General features: G+C 39.8%; 1 non-coding gene across 1 annotated transcript; it reads left to right on the top strand.

Annotated features, from left to right (window-relative positions):
- The first annotated feature begins 7,160 nt into the window (after nt 1-7,160).
- Nucleotides 7,161-7,267, top strand: LOC141619188 (small nucleolar RNA R71). The gene has a single exon (XR_012531616.1). It is a non-coding gene; the product is annotated as a small nucleolar RNA R71 (small nucleolar RNA).
- Nucleotides 7,268-17,412: the final 10,145 nt, after the last annotated feature.

Raw genomic sequence — 17,412 nt, forward strand, 5'->3', positions numbered from 1 at the left:
AACCGTGAGGAAGTCGGTAGTCTTGGTCCCCTTAGTCATGGGTCTATTTGGTCGAATCTTGTGTGTGTCATGTAAATCTCGAAGGTTAGGCTTTGCTTCCCTCTTTCCCGCCTTTGAATCTGTTTCCTAGGCATTTGGTTGTCATATTGAGGTTGCATGAGCCACCACTAGGGCATTGACACCCCGCCAAGATTATGAGACGGTATCTCCTGACCAAAACCTTTAATTGTTCAAAGTAAAACGGCCGCTTGATGAGGAAAGCGGTTTGACTTTTTATGATGCATCTTATATGTTGATTCGTGCTTAAATGTTGGATGTGTCAAAAATTTTCCGCAAGCCCCAACTTGCCTTGCATCGGAATGCATACCTCATTGTGTCTCGTTGTGAGTTGAAGGGACGGAGAAGGCCCGTTAATTGTCTTTCATCGGATATTATTATTTTAGCTAGTCTTTTATATTACGGGTCTTAAGTTTATTAAATGAGCTTACTCGAGGACGAGTAAGGTTTAAGTGTGGGGAGATTTGATGAGTAGTATTTTGGTAGCTTTTACCCCGCATTTATACCTTATTCCGACTCGATTTTGTGTGCTTAAATGTCTAAAAAGCTCATTTATACTAATTAATTAGGAGTTTATAGTTTTATTATATCTATTACAAATAATTATTATTATTATAGAATTTGTTAATGCATCTCGTTATATTGGTCTTGTAGGTGTTGGATCATGAATAAAGGAAATCCGAATGAAGGGAAGCGGATCAAAGCGGGTTAATACATTAAACAAATGTAGCCAAGTCAACTATTGACTTTTAATCCACACATTCCCAAACAAACACAGTATACTACTACACCACTTCCATTTCCATCTTTCATTTCCTTCTTCAAACCCGACAACTCACCAAAGCTTTCTTCACCTCCATTTCGTGCCACACTGCCACCATTTTTTCTCATCAATACCACTACGCAACATCGAGCAGCCACCATTAATTCCATTCATCTCGCTGACCTGCACTCCGGCACCACAACAATCCCCTGCACCCTTCCATCACTTCATCATCATCACGAAACCCCCATTCACCATTGTCACTACCATACCATTCAACCATCATCCCCTTTATTCACTCGACATTCACCCTTCACCTTTAATATACACAAATTCTCACGCCACTAACCCGCATCAATGTTACCATCACCATTCACTCGACCTCAACCCAGAAATCAGCCCCCATCAATGGCCACCACGGCCTCACGAAATACCCGCAACCACCGTGGTTTCCTCTCCCCCATCGACACCAACAGCGACAACAGCAGCAGCAACTACCACGCACCATCATCGTTCCATCGTCATCAACACCTCGCATTCATCAATTCATCACCAATGGCTCTGAGCCGGCCCACCGGTGGCCGGCCAACCGGCTTGCAATCACATCTCGCAACTACTATGGATCTCAGCCGGTCAACCGTCTGCCGATCCCTCACAGGCTCTAAATCCTATCAAATTTCGCCTCAATTTTCCAGCGGGTTTTGTGCCGGTTCACAGCCGGCGGCCGGCGAGCCGGCTGGGACCCCTTTTTGCGTTATTGCGTGCTGTTGTCTTTTGTCCCTTTCCCTTTTTCGTTGTTTCGTTTATTTTGTTATATTTAGAGTTTGAGTCGTGTGTGTGTGTTTTGGGAGATGAGGATGATTAGTATTATTATTAGGGTTATTTCATGGGAATAATCCAACCTATGTCCCCTCTTCTCATATTAATCTATCCTCGTATTTAACTGAGAATAATCTCATCTTTGACGTCATTTAACTTATAGTAGACCAATAGAAGGGTTACCTATACAACCGGTTTCCCTTGTGTATAAACCTAATTAACCTTTCCCTCCCTTGATTATATTCATAAAACAAACCCAGATTTTAATCCCAAAATCTCTACAACTCCTCCACCACTGACTACAACACCGACCACCCACAACAACACCCATCGCCGACAACAACACCAACCATACACTCCTTCTACCCGACAACAACACCAGCGGCCTTACTCCTTTCTTTCTCTCCTTCCTTTCTTCTTCCAAATCTGCCCAGAAATCCCAAATCAATTTGTAACTGATCCCAAATTAAAAATAATCTCAAAACCCCAGAAATCTCAAATTTTTCTTCTTCCCGGATATGTAACTTGCGCTAAACTATTCTTAATAATAATCAAAACACAAAAAGCAATCAAACACTATACTAATTTAATAAGGACGGATATATGTGGGAAAGATCCAAGGGGTTTAAGGATATACTCTATATTCTACTGATGGAACATGGAATCTATATGACTATATATCCTTTTTTGAGCAAAAACCCAGAAAACCATGAAAATATATGACGGAATTTGAGCAAAAACCCAGAAAATCTAGTGATGGAATGAGCATCAAATACTCACATGTGACTATATATTCTTTTTTATCAAAGATATCAAAATTTGAAGAGGTAGAAAGTGAGATTTGAAGGGGTTTTTATTGAGATTTGTTGTTTTAATTTGATTTGAAGGGGTTTTTAATGTGCATCCAAACATAAAACTCGGGTTAGATTGGTGGTAGTGGAGTGAGGATGGGGCGGTGGTGGTGGTGGTGGCGGCGAAGTAGTCAGGTTGCTGAGAAGGAGGGAGATGAATGTGATGATAATGGTTGTATAGGGTGGTGGTGGTGGTGGTGATTGAAGAAAAAGGAATGATAATTGAGGTCTGAGGAAATGAAGAATAAACAGAAAAATAGAAGAAAAGGTGGGACCCACATAGTCACTTGTTTAGAAACCTGTAGTATCAGGTCAAAAATGGGGTTGGTCTATTAGAAGTTAAATGACGTCAAAGATAAGATTATTCTCAGTTAAACACGAGTATAGATTAATATGAGAAGGGGAGACATAGGATAGATTATTCTCATGAAATAACCCTTATTATTATTATTATTATTTTTAATATTATTAGATTAATTAGACTAGTATAAAGACTCCACCACACTACATTACACACTACCATAAATTAGAATAGAATTAGACTAGCTTAGTTCATCCTCTTCTCAACAATTGTAGAACCCTAATATTTTCTTTCTCATTTTCGTGCAATAAAAAGTTGTAATCTTTCTTTAATTATTAGTTTTAATCTTCCTTTGTTTATGCAAGTTCTTCATTCTCAATAGTTTACAATTAGTATTTTAGGTTGTATTTTGAAGATTTGAAGAAATTCATTCTTCCATTATTATCCAAGCTTGCTACTTTCCTCTTTGTTGGTACAATTCTCATCTTTTGTTTACATTACTTTCATTAGTTTACATTTATTATGTTGTTTTATCATTATTCATCTAAAGTAGTAATCTTTATCATATTTACAATGTTTACTTGTGTTTTGTTGCAATTTATTGTTGAATTCTCACCCATGAACATGTGTGAGTAGTCTTATCTAGGGTCTAGGGGGAATTTGGGTAATTAAGGGGATGAATTTGGGTTGTTAACCTTTTGAATTGGGTGATTATGTGGTTTCTACTCTTAATGCATTTGAAGTGTTTGTGGAAATGCCTCAATGAAAATTGGACATTTCATTAACATGTTTGGCTTACCTTGGTGCATTGTGCTATTAGATAGTTTTAGAAGTGCTTATCGATGAGTTTTAATGAAAGTTAGAACATCTCTTTGATGCATTCGATCCGTCTTGGTGCTCATGCTATTGGGTAGTCTTTATGCTTTATTTGTAGCTAGTTCATCTCGATCAAGTGACAACTTATTGAGGAGCTTAAGGTGACTAAGAAATTAGTCTTAAACCCTTGACCACTATTATTACCCTTCTCTTGTTAGACCTTGTTTCTCCCCCTAATTGCCCTTTGTGAACCCAAAGACCTTAGCCTTCCCTTATTAATTAAAAGCAATTTCATTTAGTTTAAATTTTATACCTTGTTGCATCTTAGTTTATAATTAATCAACTTTGTTTTTGTTTGACTAAACTAAAGACTTAAACAAACCAAGTATCTAACCCCCGCCATCTTTGTGTTCGACACCCGAATAATTACTACTTTTATTTGGTTCTTTATAAATTGTTTTTGATAAAGGAAGCGACGACAAATCTTTATATCAAGTTCCGGCTTGAGAACAAGAGTAGAAGAATGACTAAGAGTGAGTTTGGTAAAGTTTTTGGTCTTGTGAGATATGATCATTATGAGAAAAAGGCTTTGAAATATGATGGCGCACCCCTTTGGAAGGCTATAACCGATAAAAAATTTGAGTCCTTCTGGGACTGTCATGCTTTATTTGTCCACCATCCGGGCATAAGAACTTGGCACAAGTGTGTGGCCAATACTTTGATTGCTAGGAAAGGCACCAACCACTTCACCTAACTCGATTTCATCTACCTTGAGTCCTTCTTGGATATCAATGGAAAGTCCACCCGAAAATACAACATTCTTCAACTATTGATTGACCGGTGGCTAGAGATTGATAATGGGAAAGAGGGAGCGGCCTTTATTGTAAACGGGGGCTTGGTAACATGGTTAGCTAAATACTTTAACCTGGAGTTCAACAAAGATAACACCTACAAACCGGTTAAGGGAAGCTACCTTCTTGATATGAGTACTTTGATCAACAAGTTTCATTGGGTCAAGAATGACAATCTTGACAACAAATATGAGTGGCTCATTAAGGAAGCCACGTCCATTTTCTTGCCCACCAAGATTTGCCGTATCTCCGCCCATAGACCAAACTACCTCATTCCCGTCTCCAAAGAAGCCGAGGAGATAATCAAGCAACAAAGGGATCCAATTGCAAAGCCCTCCTCCTCTACCATTGTGACTCCACCCTATCCTTTTGCCTACCAAGACTATAAACCAAGTGGCTCTAATGTTGTAGTAGGCAATGATTACTTGACCCGATTAATGCAAAAAATTCATAGAGAAGCTTATGATGACCGGGTGAATGCTTATCGAGCCCAATATCCTCCACTTCTACATCTAGCTAGGCAAGGACTTCTTGATCCTTCACGTCCTTTTCTTAGTTGGGCGGATAAGGAAGTGTTCTTCCCTACTACTTCTCAAGATGCCGAAAAGGATAGTCGGGTGGCCAATGGAAAGGAGGTTGTTGTTGATGAAGACGGGGAAAGTATTGGTTCATGCCAAGAAGAAGATCAAGGTTCAAGTTCCAATGACGTCGAAGTTGGTGAATCCTTCGGTCCAATGGAGGTTGATGGTGATGATAATTCCGATGATGATGATGACAGTGATGAGACCGGTGATGAAGATGTCGCAATGAGCGACAATTGAGGGTTGACAAGGCCTATTGGAGGATACCACAAGTGTAGGGTTGATTACTTGACTTCAACCTATTCCATTGTGAGTTTCCTACACCTCTTTTAGCTTTATCTTTATATCATGTCTTTAATCTTTATCTTGAGCATTTGTTTTGAGTCCTAGCACCATTCAAAGGACTCCACCCCGGTTCCATTGAGGTGTCTCATATTTTGTTCCCATTTGAAAAATCCAAAATGACAATTAGAATTCATGCATTGCAGTCTTTTACCTTGTGCATGAACTTTCCCTCTTTTTACACTAGAAATAGTGTCTTGTTTGGTTTGGGGAAGTTCACTCACAAGGGATGCGAGTTAATTCAAATTACCTCTCCGACCAATCGAAAGCATGCATCATATAGGATAGATTAGATTAAATTCACTTGTTATATATGTCATATTGTTTGCATATTAGTTTAGAAATCATGCATATTCATATAGATTGTATTGCATAATTTCCTATCGTATTGGTGATGACCGGGTTTTTGCCGTCACTTCCGGTACCAACAACTATTTATAAAGAACCAAATAAAAGTAGTATTTATTCGGGTGTCGAACACAAAGATGGCGGGGGTTAGATACTTGGTTTGTTTAAGTCTTTAGTTTAGTAAAATAAAAATAAGATTGATTAATTATAAACTAAGATGCAACAAGGTATAAAATTTAAACTAAATGAAATTGTTTTTAACTAATAAGGGAAGGGTAAGGTCTTTGGGTTCACAAAAGGCAATTAGGGGGAGAAACAAGGTCTAACAAGAAAAGGGTAATAATAGTGGTCAAGGGTTTAAGACTAATTTCTTAGTCACCTTAAGCTCCTCAATAAGTTGTCACTTGATCGAGATGAACTAGCTACAAATAAAGCATAAAGACTACCCAATAGCATGAGCACCAAGACGGATGGAATGCATCAAAGAGATGTTCTAACTTTCATTAAAACTCATCGATAAGCACTTCTAAAACTATCTAATAGCACAATGCACCAAGGTAAGCCAAACATGTTAATGAAATGTCCAATTTTCATTGAGGCATTTCCACAAACACTTCAAATGCATTAAGAGTAGAAACCACATAATCACCCAATTCAAAAGGTTAACAACCCAAATTCATCCCCTTAATTACCCAAATTCCCCCTAGACCCTAGATGAGACTACTCACACATGTTCATGGGTGAGAATTCAACAATAAATTGCAACAAAACACAAGTAAACATTGTAAACATGATAAAGATGGGAACTTTGAATGAATAACAATTAACCAACATAAAAAATGTAAACAAATGAAAATAATGTAAATAAAAGATGAGAATTGTACCAACAAAGAGGAAAGTAGCAAGCTTGGATAATAATGGAAGAATGAATTTCTTCAAATCTTCAAATACAACCCAAAATACTAATTGTATACTAATGAGAAATGAAGAACTTGCATAAACAAAGGAAGAATTAAACTAAAATTAAAGAAAGATTACAACTTTTTATTGAATGAAAATAAGAAAGTAAATATTAGGGTTCTACAATATTGAGAGAGAATGATGAACTAATCTAATTTTCTATCTAATGTGGTAGTTTGATTCACTTGGCTCACTTGCTTCTTCTTACTCAACTCTTCAAGCTTTTTGGTGAGCATATCAAGCTTAGCATTAGTCTCCACATTCACTAAGAATTCGGGAGGATGCTTGCTTCTTCTTAAGACATTCACTCTTGTGCCATAATTTGCCTCGGAGTCCACCATTTTCTTGATTAGAGTAGTTCCTTCTTCATCACCCAAATGATCGAATCCCCCTCCCGCGGAGGCATTCACCATTTCCTTTGTTCTTGGCAATAAAGTTTGGAAGAAGGTTTGGGTGACATACCAATCCGGAATCCCATGGTGAGGGCAACTAGCAATGAGGTCTTGATACCGGTCCCATGCCTCACCCAAGGATTCTCCATCCTCTTGTTGGAAAGTGTGGATCTCATTTCGGAGCATGGCGGTCTTGGATGATGGATAATACTTCTCTAGGAACGCTTTGGCTATATCATCCCATGTAGTAAATGTGTCCGGAGGGTGCACATTCAACCAACGATCCGCCTTGCCCGTTAAAGAAAATGGGAATAACATCATCCTTAGTGTATCCTCGGATACCCCATTCTTTTTCATCATAGAGACCTTCCTCTTGAACCTCCTTAGGTGAGCATGAGCATCTTCTTCAATGTGTCCTCCAAACAAGTCTTTTTCAATTAGGCCAACTTGAGCCGGGTGCATCTCAAAATTGTTTGGAGCCAAGGTGCCAAAATTTATGGGGTTACAAGCATCATTATGGTTTGGACGGTTATGGTCACATAAAGCCATTGGTGGTGGTGGTGGATTTGGTATATGAGAAGGTGGTGTTTGAGGTTGGTTATTTGGAAGTTGGAAGTTGTGAAATGGATTTTCTATTGAAGGCTCAATTGTGTTGTTTGGTTGTTGTTGAGTTATGTTTTCAATGAGAGGTTGGATGGGTTGATTTGCTTGGTTTATGGTTGCTTGAGAAGAGGTTATAACCCATGCAATGGTCCTATTCCTTAAGGCTCTAAAAAGCCTTTCGGGGTCGGAGTCAAAGAGCAAAGCTTGGTGGTTCCTCCTAGGCATACAACTTGACAAACCGTAAGACTCCTAGTGCTTTTACACACTAGGGTAAGGCAAAAATCACACACACTCTACAAGAATCACACAAACTACACAAACAAGCAAACAACAAGTAAAGACTAAGCCTAAGACTCTAACTAACTAAGCATAACCTAACGCCATCCCCGGCAACGGCGCCATTTTGATGACCGGTTTTTGCCGTCACTTCCGGTACCAAAAAACTATTTGTAAAGTAACCCAATTTAAGTAGTATAAATCGGGGTCGAACCACAAGGATGGTGGGGTTAGGCTACAAGTCTATTGTTTAGTTTTAGTTTAGTCGGTCGATGAGATTGATGTTGAAAATATTCTAAAAGTAACTAAAACAAGGAATGAATGAATAGCTAACAAAATAATCTAAGAATATCAATTAAACAAACAAACAAGCACAAAGACAGAGAGAGTAAATGCTAAGGTTTCGGGTTCATTTAGGTAGGGAGAGGGAGATGCAAAAGTCTACGAGAATTGGGTCACGGTTTCGGTCAAGGAATCGAAGCTAGTTTCCTAGTCACCTTAAGCTCACCATAAAACTTTCATATTATGTCAAACTCATCACATAAATGCTATCAAACATTCTTATTCACTCTCATGTAAAGAAATGTTAAGCAAAATTCAAAGAAAGGTAAGAACTTTCATTCACCCATTTCATCGAACACCTTCAATGCAAGTATGTAAAGACTCGATTTTTAACCCATATTCAAATGTAAACAACTCATTATCATCCCTCATGTTTACCCAAACTCCCTCTTTAACCCTAGACTAATTCTACTCAAACATAGTTAACACAAGAAATACACATACACCAATACTAACCATGCCAAACATGGTTAGCAACAAGATTAAACAAACAATATAAGATGACATGAAAAACATGTAAACAATTGAAATAAAGTGAAAGTAAGATAAGAAATATACCAACTTAAATTAAAGGAGCAAACTTGGATTGAAAAATGGAGGATGAATGTCTTCTTGTCTTCCAAAATTACAACCCAAAACTAGTTGTAAACTAATGAAAGGAGAGAAATTTGGATACTAGAAACAAAGAAAGATTACAAATTTAATTAGAGGAAAATTAAGAGAAAAATAAGATGTGTTTTTCTATCTACCAACTACTCCTACTGTTTTTCTATTCTATTGCTTCTCCCCCCTTTTCTTCTAAAGGCTGTGTCTCTCTATTTGAAGCTGTCTAAAATTCTCAGGGTTCAAAAAAAACTCTCACACACGTGTCTCAATTCTCAAAACAAATAAGATAATACTTGAAATTACCCCAACACCCCCAACTTAAATGATTTCCTTCTTATACCAGCAAGGGCAATATCGTCATTGATGGACCACCAACTATTTTATAACAAAAACGCAGCTCTTGCATCAAGTTAAGAAACTCAATGAATCCAATTACGCATCTTCATAGATTACGGTGGTGGAGCTTGGCGGCTGCTGTGGTCGAAGAAGAAGATCCAGGCGACCACCCTTGGTTTCTGCTGGTGGCGAAGCATGGCGAATCTGGGTAGAGCCGGAGGAGAGGTTGAGTTGATCGTTGTTGATGCCGCTGCTTTTTTTGGTTGGCCACGGTGGTCTGAGACGGAGTTCAGGTTGCGCTCAGGTTGAGCCAGGGTGGTGAATGCGAGTTGAACTGTGGTAATACGGACTCGGGTTTGATGCATATGATGGCTGCTTGTGTGTTAATGGTGGTTTGCAGGTGAGATGGTGGTCGGAATTGGGCTGTTCCATGGTGAAGGTTGTTGATTAATGGAGATGATAGAAGGAGGGGGAGTGAAAATGGTGGTGAAGGTGGTTAATGGGTACGGTGGTTGCAGAGAGGAGAATTGAGCTCGGCTCAATTAATGGTGAAATGTGGTGGAGGAAATGGTGTAGCAGGTGTCGAGGGCCAGGTGGCCGGTAGTGCATGGTGGTTGTCGAGGCGGCAAGCACGAGCTGGTAATGAGTGAATGGAGCAGGGATGAGCACGGGTTCATGGTTGCCGAACCGGGTTTCGATTCCAGGTACATGATTTTAAGATGGGGATGGCCGCTGCCATGGTGATCTGAGTGAATGAAGGGGATGATGGTTGAAGCTTTGATAAATGATGGTGATGATAAATATGGATGGTAATGATGATGATATTATTTAGTGAATGAATGAAGGAAATCAGGGGTAGATGGCAATCCAAGAAAGCAGGGAAACGATTTTGGTAAATTTGATTTTTATAGCCTGGGGTTGACTTTTGACTTTGCTTCATTATTTGATTATTATAATTCCATCTCGATCCATTTTGTTACACGATCTTTCTCTTATTCACGAGCTCGTATGTCGTATCTACAAAGCCAACATAACAACCACAATAACTAATTCTACAACAACATCAATTATTTGTAATAAATATAATAAAATTAACAACTTCTAATTAATTAATAAAATGAGCTATTTAATCATTTAAGCACGCAAAATCGAGTTGGAATAAAAAATAAATGCGGGGTAAAAAGCGACCAAAATATTACTCATCAATTGGCCATTGAGGACAATGCCCATACTAATGTGGGGATGGGAAATTCTAACCTAATCTTTTAAAATCAAAAATGATAAAAATTGAAAAATTCGTGAAAAATTCATAAAAATTGAAAAATTTCTCAAAAATCCAAAAACATGTTCATTCCTTTTTAGTGTAGAGTTGTATATATTTTATATATTTGAGTTTGTTTGTCACTCTTATCATATTGGATCGACTACACCACATTCGAGGCATGAAGGAAATAGAAGGTCACATGGTATGATCTTTCCGAATCTCCTTCCTCCTTTTATATGTTAATGACAGTGTGGCTTTATTTTGGTTGATGCGGTACAAACCAATGTGTTGTTAGGAGTTGAATTTAGTTTATATAGCAAACTAGTTGATAGAAGAATTTACATTAGGTTGTATATATGTTAGTTGCATCATGGCATGTAGTTGCATTTTAGGAAAATTTTGTGAAAACGTCTATTTGAGAAGCTTGATAATTTTATATAAGGCCCTTGTAGATACTTTTTCTTCTTGAGACTTTGCTCATTAAAATACCTCCAAAACACCCTAGGATGTGTCATGCTAGTATCCTTTGACCCATGGACTAAGGCCTAGTCAAGAGTACCTTGTGATGTGATGACTCCTTGGCTACCGTTTATTCCAAGGTGACCCTTGAAACCATGCAACCATCTTCCACTTTTATCATCATGTTTTGTCAACAAAAAAGGGAATGAGCACAAAAATCTCAATTTGAGTTCAAGCATCAAAATGAAAATCAAGAAGTTTGCACAAAATTGCATCAAAGAAAAGAGGAGTACAAAAATAAGAACTCCTAAAGCTTCAATAAAAGCACCCTCATTACAAATTGGGGTGACTTTGAAAAATGTTCAAAAAATTGCAAAAATTGAAAAATGCCAAACATCAAAGAAATGGCAAGAAATTGTTCTCAAAAATGTCAAATGCCACAAGAAATTGGGGGGAATAACAAAATCAAAAGCAAACTCTCACTATGAAACTCAAAATCTTATTGATCCCTTTATCCATTGATTCCACTTTTATGCATGGTAGAGAGGGGACGACCCTTCTTCTTGTCTAGGCAAGAAGGAGAATTCCGCGATCCTACAGTGTTTCTAACATCATAGGGAGTCTACTCTTGACGAAAGCATTTAGCAATTGAGGACAAAGGTACCCTAGCTTGAAACAACTTGGAGGTGATTTGTTGGTATCCTCCTAGGCTTAGTAATTTGAAGAAACCATATCTATAATAGAGTATGTACCCTTGGATTGCTTCCCCCTTAGATAATTTCCGCCACTTAGATGAGGAAAGTGGCTACTCTTTTGTAGATGCTTCCATTACTTGCTTTTGTGTGCTTAATTATTGGATGTATCGCTATTTTGGCAAGCCCCACCTTGCCTTGTAAGAAGGCATCTTACCTCATGGGCGTTTTGTTGTGAGTTGAAGGGGCGGAGTGAGACCCGCTAATTGTCTCATATCGGCTATATTAGTAGGTTAGTTTAAATAAAGGTCATAGTTTTAGTCACCTCTTTATTCGGGACGAGCAAAGGTTCGGTTTGGGGATGTTTGATGTGACTCATATTTGAACACATTTAGTCCCCGAATTAACCTCGTTCCCATGGTTTCTAGCATCTATTAGGGTGATTTCTTATCTTTAGTTCCCCATTTTGCATATTCTTTGAGGTTTTGTTTCCTTGGTAGGAGAGGAGTGCAATCCTTGCATTTTAATGGCAAAATGGAGCTAAATTGATCAAATCTAATGACCAACCATCAAAGTGAAGACAAGACTAGAAGGCCTTTGTAAATAATGGGCAATGATGAAGACGATCCTTGCACCTCCGACAAGATCCTTGAGGATTGTTGGAAGAAGAAAAGAAGAAAAGAAGAAAAAGCTTGCTGAACTAGAATCTGGCCGTCGCAGCATCGGGACGCTCGTCCAACCTCCACAATCCGAGCGTCCCTCCAGCCAATCCGCTCGTCCAACACCTCCACAATCCGAGCATCCCACCTTCCAGTCCGCTCGTCCATCCCCCACAATCCGCTCGTCCCGACCCCTTGGCAGCTCGGATTGTCATCCAGTACAGCACGCCTTCTCCTTTTTCTACTCGGGATGCGCATATTTCTGAAAGACTAGCAAAAAGGAGACTCGCATCTTTCTTCGAGAGGAGCATTTCCTCAAATTTTCTTAAGGGTCTTAATTGTCATTTAAGCCCTTAGTAATCCTAATTTATGTACCTAATCCCCACTATAAATACCCCATTGTACTAATTAGATTGACATCAATCCTTAATATAATTTATGCTCTTCTAATCTCTCTTTAATTTTGTAATCAACTTTTAATTAGGCATTAATACAAGTCTCATTTCCTTAATTTCTCTATTGTTCATCATTTATTTTGGGTAATTGAAGATTATTTGGGGTTTATTTGGAGGATTGACAACCTTCCAATCATTCATCAAGTACTTCTATTATTCTTTGCTTATTATTTTGGAATCATCATTAGGTATAACTCTCTTAATCCCTTTTTAATTATTGTTAATCATCTTCATTTATTCATCATGTTTTGCTTTGTTAATATGATTGACAACCTTGTTAGCATGTTAAACTTGATAATGAGTGAGTAGTTTCCTTAACTAGGGTTAATGTGGAATTAGGGGAAACCAACATGGGATTGATTCATGCTTAATCTAATATGCTTTCATAATTAATTTGCTTGCTTGTTGTGATTTCAACTTATGCACATGTTATGTTTGATGAAATGCGAGCCTATGAATCCTTGCATTTTTTACCCATCACTTATCTTTTCAATGAGACTTGCAAGATATAAACCAACTCGAGTCTCATTAGACCATGCATATTGTTGGATAAGGAGGATTAAGTCGACTTGTAGGTGTTGTACAATCTAATCGATTCGGCTCCAAGACCAAAACCTTCCTAGGGATTGTAAGATATACACTAACTCGATCCCATCATAACAATAATTGCTTGCATCTAGTTGAAAACATGTTTGTATGATCAAATCCCATGAATCCCCTATTAACCCATGACACCCTAGTGCTTTTAATCAATTGTTTACATCTCATCTTAATCATCTTGCTTGTTTATTTACATTGTTATTTAGTTTAGTGATCTTCTCATCTCAACCCAAATTGTGACACCCTTAGACACCACTACTTGCAATCGAAAATCCTACATCAATACCCATCCCTTGGGATCCGACCTTTACTTACCTCTTTACTAATAGTAGAGTAGTTTGTGAAGTTATAAATATTGTTTTGGTCTAGGTGCTCCTAACGACAAGTAACCGAAAAATATAGTCTGACCAGCAGTCCTCTCTTACACAAGAAGGATACAACCATCCCCACATAAAAAAAAAAAAACACCCATATCAACTTCAAAAAAAAAGAAGGGAAAAACATTCCCTTTTCCACAAAAATAAAAAAAAGAAGCCTTTCTCCCTTCCCACTAAAACCTCATTTCTCAAGTGCAGTGTTTAGGATAATTCAAACCGAATTGCCTTTACAAAATGGATGGAAGAAACAAGCGTTCACAACTCTTTTAACACAAGCAATCCTCTTATTTAATTAATAATGAGAAGGATAATGGAGGTCTTCATTCTTCCATTCTACGGGTAATGGAGGTCTTCATTCTTCCATTATACCCTTGCCTTTTCCCTCGGGGTACATCTTCCCCTTGTTCTTCTTGTTGGCCCGCCTAGCATAAACTTCCTCTTCGGAACGGATCCTCAACGGATCTACAACGGCGACGGCTTTCAGTCTCTTGCATGACCCCATACTCGGTCCAAGTCGAGCCCATACACGGCTCACTACCTCTTTGGGACCCGAGCTCCTCCTCTTTTATGGCTTCATTACATCCGGACTAGCTCCATCAACAAAGTCATCAAAGAAGGCACGGTTGGCCTTACCAACCTCTCTATACTTCAAGTCGACGACCTCGTCCTTACGAGATTTGGACCTTTCCTCCAAGGTTTGAGCTCTTGACCACTTGACATAAGCGGGAGTCACCCATATCGTGGCAATGGGGTTTGGTACCTCCCAAATCGGCCGAGTGGCCCACCACCTTTCAAAGACCTCCACAAGCTCGGAGTCCCGGAAAACACTCTCTTGAACGAGAGTATCTTGAGCGGGAACCTTTTGTTGATCCCCCATTTGCCTCATAAGCCTTTCGAGATAAATGAAGGAAGCAACCTACAAACCCACCACCATCAAAGAATAAGAACTAGTGGCCAAAGTGGGCAACCCCGTGAAGGACCTCAAGTGCCACCATGGCACCACCCAACAGATATGAGGACCACCCTCCTCCACCAATCTCGAGGTCCAATAGGCCTCGGCGGATGCAAAACTATCCGAGTACAACTTCTTCCTCATAGTAAGGTGGCGGAAGGAGTAAGAAGAAGAATCGGCCAGAGGCTCTACAAACCTTAGCCTCTCCAATAGCCACACTTGGAGGATCCTTAGAGATCCGAACGAGGGAGCTTCTCCACGAGAGCCCTTCTTGTCCAAAGCTTGGATGATCTCGCGAAGCACCAACCATGATGGATCCCTACCATGTTCCATTTGCTCAACCACATGCACAAGGGTCATACTACCATAACATTTGGACCCCTCCTTCTTCAAGGCATCAACAAGGAGGTATGCATGCACTAGGCAAAAGGCAAGAGCCCTTCACCTAGCCACCTCCGAAACATTAACATCCAACCGGTTTGAAAAAATGTTGAGAAGAGCCAACATATCCACACCATGGGGAGCAAGGAGAAAGTTGACTTAACTTGTTGACAAACCCAACATTGAACGAAACTTCTCTTTGTAACACAACCGAGTCAGGGGAAGCACCGGAGTACAACCCGGCTATCCACCAATGGCGCCTACTTCTTCGGCAAGAGGACAAATTTCACCTTTCGAGAAAACGAAAACATGATGTTTCGAATCCCAAAACCGAGAGGATGCTTCAAGGAACGAGGATTGCACCTTGACTTGACGAAGCACCAACAATTTTGTGGAAGAAGAAGAAAGGTTTTTGTGGAGACAAATCCCGACACCAATGTCGCAACCTATTTTCGAAAGCATCCATGAATAATTTTATGGAAGAAGAAGAAAGGTTTTTGTGGAGATATTTTTCGTGTTTCGGATGATGAAACAATGAAGCACAAATGTCCCGATTTATACGAAACAATCAACGCTTTTTTTTCCGAAAAAAGAGGAAGCTCCCTTCCATCGCCCATGGTCTCGCGCCTCTTTGGCTGGTCCTCAGGATCCGCACCTTGATTTGTCCCTATCAAGTAGTGTTTCTTCCTAACACCTAAATCCTCCCGCCATAGGACTCACGTCTCTTCGGGCCTATACAAGATTTTTTGTGTTTTCTCACACTCACATTTCCTTGTTTTCGCGTTTTACGAAATCCGACACGGTTTCCATGACACAGCTTTAAACATACGGGTTTTTCTGTTTTTTTAGGGGGAAAGCGCTAGTCGCCCAGATCTGCGATGGATCGTTTCCATGTCCCAGAAAATTTTTCGCTTTTTTACATTTTCCACAAAATCGAAAATTGATAACACGACGTCAATTTTTCTCAAAAATTCAAGCTCTTGCAAATCCGAGTCTTGATCTCGCCAAAATCAAATCAAATACACTCGCAAAAATCTCTTTTAAAATTCACCCGTGGCGGTTGGAGTTTTAGTTTTTCGAGATAAAAATCAATTTCTAGCAAAAGTCGGTGCAATTTAATTCAAACACGAGTTAATTGCTCAAAATTTCAAATCAGTTTCATTTGAAAAATCCAAACGTGACGACCTGTCGCAGAATTTTCAAAATTTAAATTTCAAATTTTAACTTCGAGTCATCGTGGTTATTTTTATTTTCATCAAATGCTTTTTGCGTGTTTACATTTATGCGTACGTGCTAACCGTTGCTTGTTTTCTACACTAACAATGCAGGAACAACTGCAAAGCAAAGGCGAACTAGCAGCTGACCGTGCTTCTCCGCAACACAACACAAAAAAGCCAAACACAAATAAACCACAAACCAAAAACACATATATACAAACCGCCTCACGCAAAATACATCTACACACGTTTGATACAAACGACTGACCATACAAAGAGGATCCGGTACAAGTATTTATCATACAGACACTAGCCTAAAACAACGAACTGGGGGCTATTCGCCACCTACCAAACTAAGCACTCCTTATCCTTCCGATCGGAAAAGAAAAGGAGCAACATGAAAAACAAAGGAGTAACAGCAAAAGCAGAGGTGGTTACCATGACGGTAATACCTCATTTCTACTCCGTGACAAAGAGGGAAACAATGCCTGGCAGAGGAATTGTGACTCAAGGCATCAGCCCGACGTTAACCCCCAATCGTCGAAATTCAGCGATGAGAAGGAGCCATGACATAGGGCGCCACCCCGATGTTGAACCCCAATCATCGGAATTCAACAACGATCGAAGACGGTAACGTAGAACAATGTACCCCTCTAATATCCCAGCCTGCGACGAAAGCGCCATCCGCTCTCCGTCTCTTCTGCCCTCGAGACCCCACGCGACAGGGAAGAGGCCTCTCAACGACCCTGACGACGTTCTGAAGCTCCCGTCTAGTAGGTCGAGGACCCCTCCTCCTAGTGGTACTAACCCTCCATCCAGAGGTACCAGCCTCAGACCCTGTCTGAGCCCTCCCAACACCAGCAGCCTCAACAATAGGCTTCTCTCGAGCCCTAGTGGCTCCCTCAACACCAACAGCCCCAACAATGGGCTCATCACGAACCTATGTGGCTCCCTAAGCCCTAACAGCCTCCTCAGTAAGCTCCTCTTCCTCGGAAGCGTCCTCTACCACCGCCTCAGATGCACTCGTCGGAGTGCTAACCGGCCCCGTTCCAAACAAGACCTCCGAGGTCTTAGCAACAGACCCAGTGGGCCCAGAACACTCCCCTACAATC

The sequence above is a fragment of the Silene latifolia genome, chromosome 1 (assembly GCF_048544455.1).
Source record: "Silene latifolia isolate original U9 population chromosome 1, ASM4854445v1, whole genome shotgun sequence".
NCBI lineage: Eukaryota > Viridiplantae > Streptophyta > Magnoliopsida > Caryophyllales > Caryophyllaceae > Silene > Silene latifolia.